The sequence below is a fragment of the Saimiri boliviensis genome, chromosome 1, assembly GCF_048565385.1.
Source record: "Saimiri boliviensis isolate mSaiBol1 chromosome 1, mSaiBol1.pri, whole genome shotgun sequence".
Taxonomy (NCBI): domain Eukaryota; kingdom Metazoa; phylum Chordata; class Mammalia; order Primates; family Cebidae; genus Saimiri; species Saimiri boliviensis.
The window spans coordinates 267,245,180-267,259,269 of record NC_133449.1 but is presented as its reverse complement, the minus strand read 5'-3'; the positions used below and the strand labels follow the sequence as shown (position 1 = coordinate 267,259,269).

At 42.8% G+C, this 14,090-nt stretch overlaps 1 protein-coding gene across 1 annotated transcript in view; it reads right to left on the bottom strand.

Annotated features, from left to right (window-relative positions):
• Positions 1-13,698, bottom strand: part of PRLR (prolactin receptor) — a 152,218-nt gene extending 138,520 nt beyond the window's left edge. Inside the window, exon 1 of the mRNA XM_074386631.1 lies at positions 13,230-13,698. The gene's annotated coding sequence lies outside the window, so the exon portion shown is untranslated. The remainder of the gene's footprint in view (positions 1-13,229) is intronic.
• Between the last annotated feature and the right edge of the window lie 392 nt (positions 13,699-14,090).

Sequence of the window (14,090 nt, the reverse complement as noted above, 5' to 3'; positions counted from 1 at the left end):
AGATGTACAAAAGACTCTCACCCCAGGGCAAATTTCGGGTCATTGGAAGAGTGGAAGCCGTTGCTATTTAGAAATAGAAGTAAGGGCTAGGCACGGTGGCTCACATCTGTAATTCCAGCACTTTGGGAGGCTGAGATGGGTGAATAGCTTGAGGCCAGGAGTTAAAGACCAGCCTGGCCAACATGGTGAAACCCTGTCTCTACTAAAAAAATATATATATATATAGCTGGGCTTGGTGGCACATGTCTGTTGTTTCACCTACTCAGGAGGCTGAGGCAGGAGAGTTGCTTGAACCTGGGAGGCAGAGGTTGCAGTGAGCTGAGATTGCACCACTGTGCTCCAGCCTGGGTGACAGATAAAGAAAAAGACTCTGTCTCAAGAAAAAGGAAAAAATAAAAAATAGAAGTAAGAACTCTGGAACTGAAGGATTTCTTTTCACTTTGCTGGATATCAACAAGGCTTCTGGAAATTGCGGTATTACACAGGCACCAGAAGAAGCTACTACAAGGTGCTATTGTAGGTTCCCACAGGCTTTCTATCACCTAAATCACACTGACGTTTCCACCAATGGAGACTTTGGGTTGAACCACTGCTATTAAAATGCAAATTCTGGAAGTGTTCTTTTATTGAGCTATAGTAGTCTGAATGGTTTACTGAGTTATTTGGTATATTCTAGGAAGGTTCAGTTTGGAGGAGGAAGGGGTCTGACAGGAAAACAGACAATAAAGTGTGAGGGGAACAAGAAAAGGAGTTGAGGGCTTATGTGGGGCATCTTAGCAGGGTAAGTAGAAGTAAAAGAAATTCTTCCTGAAACAGAGTAGGATGACAGTAGAGAAGTGAAATAAGCAGGTAAACTTATTCCTTGGTCCTAGCATACCATTCCGTGTGGTCCTCTAAATGAAACACACACACACAAGTGGTCGTTAGTGTGAGATGACCATGGACAAGCTGGGACATAGGTCAACATCAAAGACAGTATGCACCTTACAGTTTTGAGTCCAGACCTGCATTAGAAAACTTTCATTTCTTTAGGAGACATGGACAGTCATTTTGTTTGGCACTAGCTGGGCTGACAAGGACTTGGTTTTTAACCATCTGTAATCTGTGATTATTTGAAATATTCAGCTTCAAAAGTTTAACCCACTTATTGAACATTCCAATTCAAAAGACATTGTTAGGTGCTGGGGCAGGGTATACATAGGAGAATTAATCACAGTCCTGCCCTCAGGTAGCTTACAGCACAGTGGTCTTGACCAAGAAGTCTGTGTTTGACATCAGGTGATAAATGAAGGTGGTAAGGTAATGTCATGAGTGGAATGAGTACATTCTAGAATTCCCCTTCAGGTGACAAGTTTTGCCTTCCCTCATCCTCCTCCTGAATCTCAGTGAGTATCTAACTCCATTGATTGACTGATGTTTAACTCCAGCTATCCTTCTAGACATCCAATCTATCCAACCATCTTCTGCTAAGAAACTTCCGAGGTCTGTGATGACCTGAGATGAATGCAGGGAGAAACGTACACCTCTAGCCTCCTGAAAGTGGATGTACACACCAGTATTGGGGGCCTAGGTGAAGCCCAACATTCTCAAGATCCTGCAGAAGACTGAACCTGTGCAGGCTTAGATCCCAGGACTCTTAACCTGATACTTAACTCTATCTAGATTATTTGTAAACTCACCACTGAAAGTACATGCCCACCAATACCCAGATGTGTGCACCTTGTGTAATTTTATTTGTTCTTCTATAATTTTCTCTGAAAATACTGCTGTTCATCCCCAAATAGCCACACTAAATAATATATTAGAGTTTAGAAAGGAAGCTCCAGGGCCACGCAAGAGTCACTGCTGCTAATTCTGGGGGATCAGCAATAGTCTCTAGGCTCCGGCTTCACATAGTCATAGCATCTCACATGTGAGATAACTTTAAAAGGGTATCTGGCCCATATTCACATACATGGTATATTTTTGTAAAGGCTGGAGGAAGGAGAGGGAGACATCTTTTTATGAATGATCATTTGTATCTTTGAATTTTAAATAAATGAAGTGGATTTTAAACCATGCATAAAAATAAATAAAAAAATTAAAGTCACAGATATGAACAGTACTATGGTTTCAATGATGTCCTTTGAAAATTAAAATCAGAAAAGTTGCTAAGAGTAAAATAAAACTCAATGAGTCAAACCCTGAGGGATGTGATAGACTCATCCCTGTGATCACATAACTGCCATTAATTGCTCTGATCTTTAAATGACTTGATTGTCACTCAGGACATATCTATATCTAATACATATTCACCCTTACTTTCTGCTAAATATTTAACCAAAAAGGATTTGAGGAGAAGGGGGGCATTTCATCAAGACTCCTCTTGTATTGGCAATTTTTACCAGCCAGCTCCCTAGGTTGGGGTTTATCATCTCACCTTGGCAGATGGCAGATGGCAGATGGCTTAGACGGGAGGCCTTCCTGGAGGGGGCTGGATCATTCAGCCTCTAGATTATACCATCTCTCCACCAGTCCCACTCCTGGAAGCCCTGCCCAATTTTAGTGCCTCCTAGTGGTATCCTGGTGTTTTTGCAGGAGAAACAAGTCTACTTCTGAAGGTGACAGCTTCAATTATATAGAAAAGTGGCACAACATAGTGGCTAGGAACTCAGAGCTCTACAGCCAGACTCAGTTCAAAACCTGGCTTTACCCCTTACCAGCTGTGTAATCTTGGGCATATGACTTAACCTCTTTTTTTGCCTCAGTTTCCTCATCTATAAAATAATAATAAGAGTACCCACTTTTTATTATTAAGGGTGGCTGGAAGGACTAAATGAGTTAAAACATGAAATTCTTAAAACAAGGCCTGGCATATAGTCAGTGCTCACTAAATGCTTGTGATTATATTAGCATTTATATGAAGAAACTGACCAACTGTAGAAAGCCCCGTGTAAACGCCTGACAGCAGGAAGGCCTTGGTAAACACAGCCACGGTGTCAAAACACTTGGAAAAGATAAAAACTAGCATTGCGAATGTGACCTTTCCAGCACTTATAAAAAGCACAGTAATGAAAAACAACAAAAGCCATCACAACTGTCTTAGAAGACAGGATGAAATTTTTATGGTTAAGAGGCAAAAGCAGCAAACAGAAGTTTCTCCCCAGGCAGGGATTTGTTTTGTTCTGCTTAAACAAGTTAAAGTTAAAATTCCTAATGTTTTTAAATAGCACTAGATGTTGTTCTATTTTGGTTCAAAACAAGTAGTCTAAGCTAGAGTAGGACAGGAGCAGTCATCTCGGACAGGCACAATCATCTGAACAGGACTAGGTTTTCTAGCACTTTCGCTGGCCCCCTTCATCTGAAAGACATTCTGGCCCTACCTCCAAGTTCCATCCTGAGTCCAACCTCTTCCACCTCACCTGCTGCCATCTTGGCATGATTCACCCTTCCCTCTTGCTTGTACTTCCGATCAGCCTGCTACAGCACTCTGCTTTCAGTCTTCAAGCCATTCTTTGCACAAAAGCCTGGAAGAGCTTTAAAAGGGAATGCCAACCATGTTCCTTCCCTGCTGAAAACCTCCCAATAAGTTAGGATGTTAAGTTCTCAAAGCACTTGACCGCCTAACTCCACCCCGTGACCTCGGGCCCTCCTTGCTCTTTTGCCACCTGTCTCTCATTGCTTCTTACCTCAGGCCTAGCCACAATGGTCTCCTTTCTTTTTCCTGAACATGTCGGATCTTTTCCAGTCTTAGGACTTTTGCTGTTCTTTCTGCCTGAAGCCTTCTTTCTGCCAGCTCTCCGCATGCTTTTCTCTTTAGTATCAATGTGCTAGCTCAAAGGCCACCTCCTCAGACAGGGCAAGTCATACAAGCTATTGAAAGCAGCCCTCAGCAAACTCGATGCCCTTCACCTCATTGCATTTCTTTCATAGTAATAACTTATTTATTGGGTTTTATTTATTTATTTTTTTTAGCGTGGATATCTGTTTCCTCTTACTGGAATGTAAATTACATTAGAGTGGAACTTCATCCTTGTAACTCCAACTCCTATAATGGATCCTTGGAACAAAGCAGAACCTCCATAAACATTAGTTGAGTGAATAAAGAAATTCTGATGCCCATGATACTTGACTAACAGGAGGCCTCTGTCCATCCTTCTTCTCTGCAATCTTTTTTTCTTATTTTCTCCTAATCCTTCAATCTTAGCACCCCAGAAAACTAAAAGTGCTACATCATCTTCTGTCTGCCAACCTCTTCCATCAAATCTAATACAAAAATCCGGTTTATTTTTGTTCTTAATACAACCTTCTGAGAAGGATTGATGTCTCAGACTTAACTGGACCATGGATAATTGATTCCAGAATCATTCTTGAAATCACAGGTTCTTCCACATTTAGAATGACTTGGAATTGGCTTTTTCCAAATCCAATTCCATAAGTACCCCAGCCTACTCTGACATTAAGTAGCTTCTACGACCAAAATGATTTCCAGGGTCTGAGAGAGTGTTACACAGATGAGTTAGTTCTTGGCCAATTTACCTTGGTAAAGCCTACCCAACAACAGTCCCTGGAGGCTACTGCTGTAATTACACTTTTTATTAAGGGTGTGAACAGGAATGGAGTTAATTGGCATTAAAATGGCTGAGACAAGAAAGCAAGTATTGGTTAACTAAAGATCAACATAGCAATTGGGAAACCTAATATATAGGTGGCAGGAAAGTTTAACCTTTATCTTTCTATGTCATAATTAATTAGCAAGCGTCTGGCAATCTGATTTCTAAATTGCACACAGAAAATTGTAGTAATGAGGCTACTGAGTGTGAGGTCTCTCTACAGAAGTAGCAAACTTAAATTATGCTCAAAATCATGTTTTTCAAAGAACAGAATGATGAAATTGCTACTCAACAAAAAGAGAGTTCGATAGTTTTCTGGGTCATGAGACTCTAAAACAAGGCAAAAGAAGAAATATAAGTAAGTAATTAAGATTTGGATCATAGCTGGCCTGTAGTAGCTCTTAGCCCTGGATGCACATTATAAACCTGGAGAACTGTAAATAAATACAAATGTCCAGGCCCCTTCCCAGAATCTTGATTCAGTGGAAGGTGATTCTCATGTATAATCAGTGTGGAGGAACAGTGTTTAAGAGGCTTGCTTTTTGCTATTGCTAAAGCTTTTGGAGACTCTTTTAAATCAATAAGGGATTTGGAAACAGAGAAAAGAAAATCCAACCATTTGGGAATGGTAAAAATTGACCTATCTTCTTGTCTAAAGAGTCAGTAGTGCCAAGACTCTGGTTTTTCCCCACAGTGTCCTTCAGAAGCACCCCCACCCCCACCTCCAGTCTCACCATTGGCAGTGAAACCAGAAGCTCCCAACATGTATAGAGGATTCTTTAGAATGCAGCTGTTGGCCGGGCACACTGGCTCATACCTATAATCTCAGCACTTTGGGAGGCTGAGATGGGTGGATCACAAGGTCAAGAGATCAAGACCATCCTGGCCAACATGGTGAAACCCTGTCTCTAGGAAAAATACAAAAATTAGCTGAGTGTGGTGGTGCGTGCCTGTAGTCCCAGCTACTCTGGAGGCTGAGGCAGAAGAATCACTTGACAGAAAGCAGAGGTTGCAGTGAGCCGAGATCATGCCACTGCACTCCAGCCTGGCAACAGAGTAAGACTTCAGCTCATAAAAAAAAAAAAAAAAAAAAAATTGAAGCTGTTAAAAATGTTAAAAATGCTGGGCTGTCTCTTCTTTTTTCAGGGTTGTAGCAAAAAGCTGATATCCTTTCAGTGAATAAGAGCTTCAGAGAAGAAAAAAATCAGAACAGCCAGAAAGTGTGGAGCTAGGAGCAGCAGGAATGGCAATCAGAGTCTTCACTTCCCAGAGTTTAGAGTGTGGATAAACTGTAAATATGCAAGGCCAAGCTTCACTAGACTGAGAGCTTGCAGCCATCAGGGATGGGGCTCCGGGACCGACCGCTATGACTGCCTATGGGTTATTGACATGCAGATAATCACAGTGTTGGCAGCTTAGTTGGTACATCAGTCATCTTCATCTACTGATCTGTGACACGAATTCATTCATGTAAGAAATAGCATCCTAACATCAACAGGGGAGTGGGTGGACTCACTTTGGGAGTCTAATAAGATATGAGGAATTCAGTGGCTGGTAATCCTAATTTCACCTCTCTGAGAATTCTCATTTTACCTCTATCACCAGCTAGTCTCCTGGTCCAAGGCAAGGAATTAAACTCCATTTCTCAATTTGTAAAGTTGGAGAGGTGAGGGAAGATCGCAGATGCTTACAAAATCGCGAATGTGGGCACTAACAGGCATGGTAATACAGCTCTTGGCAATGATTGCAAAAAGCCTGGTGGAAACTAGCACCTGTGAGATACCCATTGTGCCCCACTTAGCTAGGACTCACTGTAGGGCACCCCCAAAGTACACAGAGGACAAGAGTAGGCAGCTGGTTACAAAGGCTTTCAGCCACGTCATCCACATAGATAGAATCACCACGAGGAATTACCTGCGAGTTTAAAAGACTACATACAAATGTATGTGTATGCACAATTTCCACAAAGTAAAGGCCACACTCTTGGTTGCCCATTTAATCTCCTTTAAAATATTACTCCTTTCATTTTATTTCCCATGATTATGATATACAAATCTTGGTTTTTGCTCAGTAATTCTCGACTCTGGCTTCACATTAAAATACTCTGGGAAATTAAGACAGAAACAAGAACAAAATCAAACAAAAACACCACTGAGACCAGGCCCCAGTCTTCAACTGATTATATGGAAGCTCTGGAGTGGGGCTGAGGCATCCATAATTTTTAAAAGCTTCCCAGATGATTCTGATGTAAAGCTCAGATCTGGAGCTACTGGATTAAGCCAACTGTTCTTTTCCATATCACGCACCACCCAACCCATGCACATTTCCACTGCCACACCACTGTGCATTTTTTTTTCTTATTTGAGGTGGCTGTCTCCTTCTCTCCATGTGTCTTTAGGCTTCCAGCCGTCAATGCCCATCTGCTACCTGGTCTTTCTTAATGTACTTTAAAGCTTACGGGCATGCTGGCCTCTGGAATTGCAAAACTTTGTTTGCATCATTCGTGTAAACACTTAGAAAATGTTCTTTTCATGCTACTGGTCTTTTATCCTTCTGTCCATCTTCCCAACTAGGAACTATCCTTCTCCAGAGCAAGAACCATGTTTTATTCTTCTATTTTTCCCATGACTATAGCATAGATTTCTTGGCTTAAACAATGCTGAAAAATATGTGTTGCTGTTGATATAGAAATGTTACCAGGGCAGCCCTAGAGAAATAGCTGGGAAAGCTCATTATTTTCTTAAACTGTTATCTTCCCTAGTTTCTTTATCTATAGATACGCTTGCTTAAAGAACTCCAGATGGCCTGGGATGTCTCAGTAGCTTGGTGATCCTTTGCCAAACAGAGAGGCCTGCAGGAAACCGGTGCAAACCAGAACTGGCCACCCCTTGTTCTGTTTACGTCACTAAAGCATTGCAATGCCGGGCTCCCCATCGCTGGAAGAAAACTGCCGCCATTTTCTCTTTATCTGTGCCTGTGCCTCTGGACTTCCACCCTGCACGTGTTTACACAGCTCCCTGCCCTACATCTAACTCCTCACAATCCTATGGCTTCCAGCTTTAGAAAATCTAGGTGATTTTCTAGAGCAAGAGATCTCTCATTTTTCATTTCTGGCCAGTGAATAAAACCAGCTTTCCCTTTTGCAATTGGGTGTTCTCTCTCTGGGACGGATACAGACTAGGGAAAGAACTCAGTTTACCAGTGACAGATGCACTAAGATTCATTCTTGTCAGCTTCTTTACTGCCATTTCCCCCAGATTTGAATTCCAAGAGAATCTTACATAATGTTTTTGCTCCAGCTACACAAAGGCAATTCCTCCCTGCAGGCACATGTCTAGAGAAGCCATTTGTAATCAGGTTATCAATCATAACCATGGCCAGTTTGTACAGCACATTCCACCATTAGCATTTTTTGTGGCATTGTCTCATCAACACTAAACTTACTACAGGAAGTAAAGGAGAAAGTTGCCGGGAAGAAGGGAGAGAGAGGGTTACATGCAAACCCGTAGAGTAGACAAAAGTAGAATCCAGGTCTTTGCTCTCCCAAGTCAAAGGCTTTCTCCAACAATACCAGAATCTGACTACTCTTTTTTATTTTTTTTAAAATAAATGAAATTACAGGAACAAATTATATCTTTACTTCACTGATAAATTTGAGGGTCACTTTAGCTAGTGGACAAAAGAAACCAAAATTGGTCTTTTGTGATGTCACTGGAGTAACCTTTCTGGAAATTGGGACTACTTTTTATTCATGCTGTTTTAAACAAGAGGACAGGGAGAAACATTTATCACTGCATGAGATGACTTATTTAATGAACTTTGCACAAAACATGAAAGTCTCCTCATCTGATTTTACAAAGTGCCCAAAACGACGAAGACAATACATTAGGAAGTGATTTAAAGGTAAAACTTTAAATCCAGATTTAAAATGAGCCTTTGGTTGTCAGATGTTTGAAAGCCTCTTGAGATCTTCCTTAGTGAGAGGATTGGTCTTGGTGATGAATATAATCACTGAGTCAATTTTATCAGATCCCAAAGTGATATGGTGTGACAGACTTCAAATGATCACCTGCATGCCAGCAGCATGAGGGTGAGAAAGAAGGAAGAGGGACCTCTTTTCTCTAGTTCTTCACCAAATAACTGAATATGGGAGCAGATGAGAAGGAGCCTGACACAAGAATAGAGGAAGAAGTTATGTTTGGAGGAAGGGGGAAAAGGTTCCTCTCATGTATTTACTAACTTATTAGTCTAGACCAGCGCTATTCAATGGAAATGTGAGTCACATATGTGATTTAAACATTTCTATCAAGCCACATTAAAACATATTAAAAGGAAAAAGGTAAAATTAATTTTATTGTCTTTTATTTAAACCAGTATATCTAAAATATTATCATTTCAACATACAATCAATATAAAAATTGAGATGGTTTACTTTTTTGGAGGAATACTAGGTCTTTAAAATCTGGGGTATATTTTACATTTACAGTATGTGTCGACATGGAATAGTCACATTTCAAGGGCTCTACGGGCACATGTCGCTAGTGGCTACTGTATTGGACAGTTCAGGTGTAGGTGTACTTACTGGAATGTGGGACATCAGAGAGAAATCATTGTCAGCATTTAGCTACTTAATATACTTTTGATATTCTCCTTCTACTGGCTCCCTCACTTTCTCCAAAAGACATTATCTCCAAGGTCACATGCTGTCTTAGCAAATAGTTGTGGGCTTTGGAGTGAAATAGACTAAGGGTTTCAAATACCAGCTTTGTAACCTTGGGCTGGCTCCTTAACCTTGAAGAGTCTTGGTTTCTTCAACTGTAAAATAAAAACAAAAACAGCGAACTCACCAGATTATTGGGAAGATAAATATAGAGTATGCAGCATAGCCTAATAGCAGAATAGGCATTTAAACAATAATTCCCCCTATATACAACTCAACTTCAAAAGGGCCCATCTTTAGACTTTAAGCTCTACTGCTTTGTTTACTTCAATTTAAGAACTTTCTCTTGAGAGTTCTGCTAAGGCAGCCCTTTCTTTAGACTTTCACAGGGCTGGCTTCCTTTTTGAAAATGCGGGTTTAAGTTCAAGGGTAACCTTGGTACAGCAGTCTTCTCTGACTGCGCTGTTGAAAGTCGCTCCCATGCTCTGTCACTGTCTAGCCTTCAGCCTCTATTTTCTTCATAGCATTTGTCAGTATTTGAAATGATTTTATTTATGTCTTTTTTCACCCAACTGTTTTCTGTCACTCTCTCTGGCATAGAAGCTTCACAAGAGCTGGGATCCTATGTGCCTCATTCCCCACTGTGCCATCAAGTACCCAGCACAAAACAGAGTTGGGCAAATGTTTGTTGAATAAATGAATGAAAACATGCTCAGCACAGGGAGGTAAAGGTAAGTAGTGTTCTGATTCTAAAGGTGGTAGAGAATGAACATTTCAGAGCTCTGTTTAAATTAAAAGGATTACCAAGGAAGTCGGTGGCAGAGGGCCAGCTTCACCTGCTAACATTAGGTATTGCCAATCTTGTGTTATGGCTGGGCTTGGGAAGGGTCAGGAATGTTATTCTGTCATAAGTGACCTTGTTGTTGCTACCTGTTAATATGTATCACAAGCCAAGTATATGTTCACACCACTTAAAATCACCCACTTTTAGTGGTTATAGATTTGGCTATTCCTGCCTTTTAGAAGAATCTTAATGCAGGTGATATGCAAGTTTCTGATATTGGGGAGCTTGGGAGCACTGGGTAGTGGAAAGAGTGGGTGCCAAAGTCAGACAGACCTGGGCTTGGATCCTGGTTCTGCTTCTTCCGAGCTAGGCAGATGCGGGGAGAGGGGGCTGTACGTAGGTTTCTACATCTCAGTTTCCTTACTGGTAAAGCTTTAAATGATAACTCGTACCCTTCAATCTTGCTATGAGAATTAATTGAGGCAATGCGTGAAAGTGCTTAGTACGTCTTAAAGACTTAATAAATAGTAGGCATCAATATTGTTGTCTTTGCATGCAGGAATACCTCACTAACGTATACTGAGATCTTTGACTACTTTGTGGATATCCAATTTCCTTTTAAGGTTCCGATGTTTCCTTCTTTAATTGCTACGTCATCTGACCACTTGCAGCGGAAGCACCAGAACCCCATGGGAAGAGAGTATATGCTGAGCTGGCTAAATCTGCACCAAGCTGTGAAAGATGGCAATGGAGACACTTCTCTCTACAGTTTCTGAAGATGGACATTGCCACACGACTTCTTTCCATGCCTGGCTGTTTTTAGCAACAGGCACAGCTTTAGCTGTTTTGTATTCAAGGTTATGGGTCAAAAGAGAACAGATAGGTCAAGTGTCCGTGCCGGTCTGGACATATTTTACTTGATAGCAATACACAGTGCTCTACTTGACACTGCACAACTGGAACAGCCAATCCGACTCTGTATTCTGAGCCCACCATTCCTCTTTGAGCGTAGCTAGACCAGAACTAATTTTACTCATTCTTGTACCAATGTAAGCCCCATAGGAGAGAGTAAGCCGTTCTAAAAAGCATGAAACAATTGAACATTTATATTAATAATAACAATTTGTTGTTGATTATGGGCTAGTCATGATACATAGTATTTCTATTCTCCCAAAAAACATAAAAAAAAAAAAAAGCAGCATTATTTTCATTGTGCTGATAGGAAAAGTGAAGCTCAGGGAAACTCAGTGACTTGCTTAGTGTGGGAGTCAGGATCTGAAACCCAGGCTCAGTCTGTTGGGCTCCAAAGCCCTGGGTGTTTTCTGATTGTACCTTGCTGGCACTGCTAGTGTAACACCTAGGTCCCCAGAGATCTGAGTCCTTAGTCCCCTAAAGGCAAAGTACAGAGGTCCAAAAGAATACGGCTGCCTACTCATACTATGCCTCAGGAAGCAAAGAGTGCTTCATTTTCAAACAAAGCCTTGGCTCCCTGACATCGAGCTAGGTGACCTGAAGAGCATTCTGATTCAGCCAGTGATCCTTTTTAAATGGCTCTCCAGTGTTGATGGGACTGAAAATTCTAGGGGTAAGGACTGTCACCTTAGGAGAGTCATTAAAAAGAGTTGTGAGGAGGGGGTCCTTTGGAGGCAGAGGCTGGTGGAACCCTGGAGAGAACATGTGGGGAGCTCATCCATGAGAGGAGAGCTGTCTCCTTCAGCAGCTTGGCTGACTCCAGACCCCCAAGAAGGCTGTGGATTACTCCCACAGTCAGCCCAACCGCCAGTAAGGTGTCAGTTGGGTGGTCTTGATGCAGGAGGAGGAACAAGGGATTGCTAGCTGAGATTCAGGCATGGCTTTCAGGGAGCATCCACGAACTGTCAGGGAGTGGATGTAAAGTTTTATGTACATGTTATACATGCCTTCTTCCCCTGGGGAGAGGGCTCGCAGCTAATTCTCAATAGGATTTTTAAGAACCACTGAAATTAAAAACTCAACCTCCAAATTTTAAGAACCACTGAAATTAAAAATTTCATCTCTCTTCTCTTGTGCTATTCAGCATTTCTACCTCATTAAACTTTTATATATATGTTTATATATAAATAATTAATTTCCTAAACTTTGCAGAAAAAATCAAAGCCCAGAGAGGGTAAGTATCTTGCCCAAGTTTGCACAGCCAATGGTCAGGATTGAGATTAGCACTTCCTTGGTCAAGAAGCATGACTTCAGGTGGGAAATCTTTGCCAGTCAACTTGACAAATGAAGACAAAGTGATCCCTCCAGATTAATAATAATGATTTGCAACCATTATCAAGTCCGATCATAAAAAAAACCCTATGTTGCTTGTTCTTAGGGCAGTGTGGGTTGCTTCCCCAAGATACAGGTAGAGGTCACTAAAAGGATAGTTTTCTACTCAAAGAGCCGGGAACTCCAGCCCTCGCCTTTCCCGGCCGCAGCACTCGGGCCGGCCCTCCAGTTACCTGAGTTTGCCTGACTTTCCTCACCCTCCTCTTCCCTTCCCTCCTCCGTCCTCCAGCCTGTTCTCCTACCAGCTGCCTCGCAGGCTGCAGTTCCTCGGCCTAGGTCCGTCTGCCTCTGCTCACCTGCCCCGACCCCCGCTGACTTTGGGGAGGAGCAACCACCTTTCGGGTGAGGAACGCTAACCCCGAACTTTCCTCGCCGGATGCCCGCGAGGCTGCTGCGGCGGCGGCGGCTTCTGGTGGCTGAGTCTGAGTTCTGAGTTCGGCTGTCATCACGGCACCTGTCTGCGCCCCTTCCTCCTCCCCGCTCTATTTTTCTTTTCTTCATATTTTGACGCAAATATTTTACAGTCTCAGACTCCCACAATCAACGCCGAAACTCATGCTCAAGGATGCAGGTGAAGATGCCTTTGACAAAGACGAATACGAGCCGCGCGCGGTTTGTAAAAGCTGGGGTTAGGGGCAGTGGTGGAGGCAAAGCACCTGAGAGTATTTTTTAGCTCATCTGAGAAGGGGCTGCCCGGCGGGCCGCGGTCGGATCCCGGGCTTCCCTGCCGGCTGTCGGCTCTGGCCCCTGGTCGGTGTTCTCTCCAGCAGCCCCAGCCCGCGGCCACCGCACTCCCCTTCCGCACGCGGGCCTCGAACCCGCAGCCCGGACATTGGCCGCCCGCGCCGCGCGCCGTCGGAGGCAGCCTCAGCTAGCCGTGGGTACTCACTTTTGCCGGGGACCAAAGTCTGCCAAATCAGCCGGTGAGCACTTCCTGCACGAGGACGTGGAGCTCCATTGTGTGGAAAGCTGTTTGGCGAACGGTCGGTAAGATCCAGAAAGAGGGAGAAGGAGCGAGTAAGGCAGGAAACCCAGCCCAGAAGACTGGCGTCTGGGGATTTCAGCCTCCGCTCCGCTGTCCCCAGCCCGGTGGCTCTGTGAGAAGAAGCTCAACTCGGTGCACTTGTTCACTCTTTCTTCATGAGAGGAGGAGTCAGTGTTGCAACATTTATGTTCCTTGCTGGAGGCAAAACAGTGATTTTCTTCAGCATGCAAAACGTCCAGAGCCAGCCAGTTTTACAAGACGACGGAGGTAGTTGGGGGAGCCCAAATCCTGTGAAGATGAGAAGAAACAACTGATCCCCCCTAGATCAGCTTTGCATGATTAGGACTACACATCTTTCATTGAGACTCTACTAGAAAATAGACAGACTGAACAATAATAAAAATGACTTAGTGAGTGGAATGACCTCAAAGATGCTGTTTTCCCAGGCAGCCAAGATGTGGAGTGTATCCGTGTCAAATTTCTTTCCTTATTTCTGCTTAACATTGAACAGCAGCTTGACAATATTTGAGAGGTTATCCAGGGATTTGAATTGCACCTTGCCTGGGGAGTCAGAAAGGAGCAAAAGGAGATAGTCAGTGACCCAGGAACGTTTTGCTGTCTTTCTTTTTCTTGTTTTAATACCTAAAGCGAAAACTTCCAGGGCACTGTGTTTATTCTCCGCCATATGAATATAATACATAAACATTGGTGGTACCTAAATAGCCTCACTTCCTTTGTTTTCCACAAATAAAGAATTTATCTTTT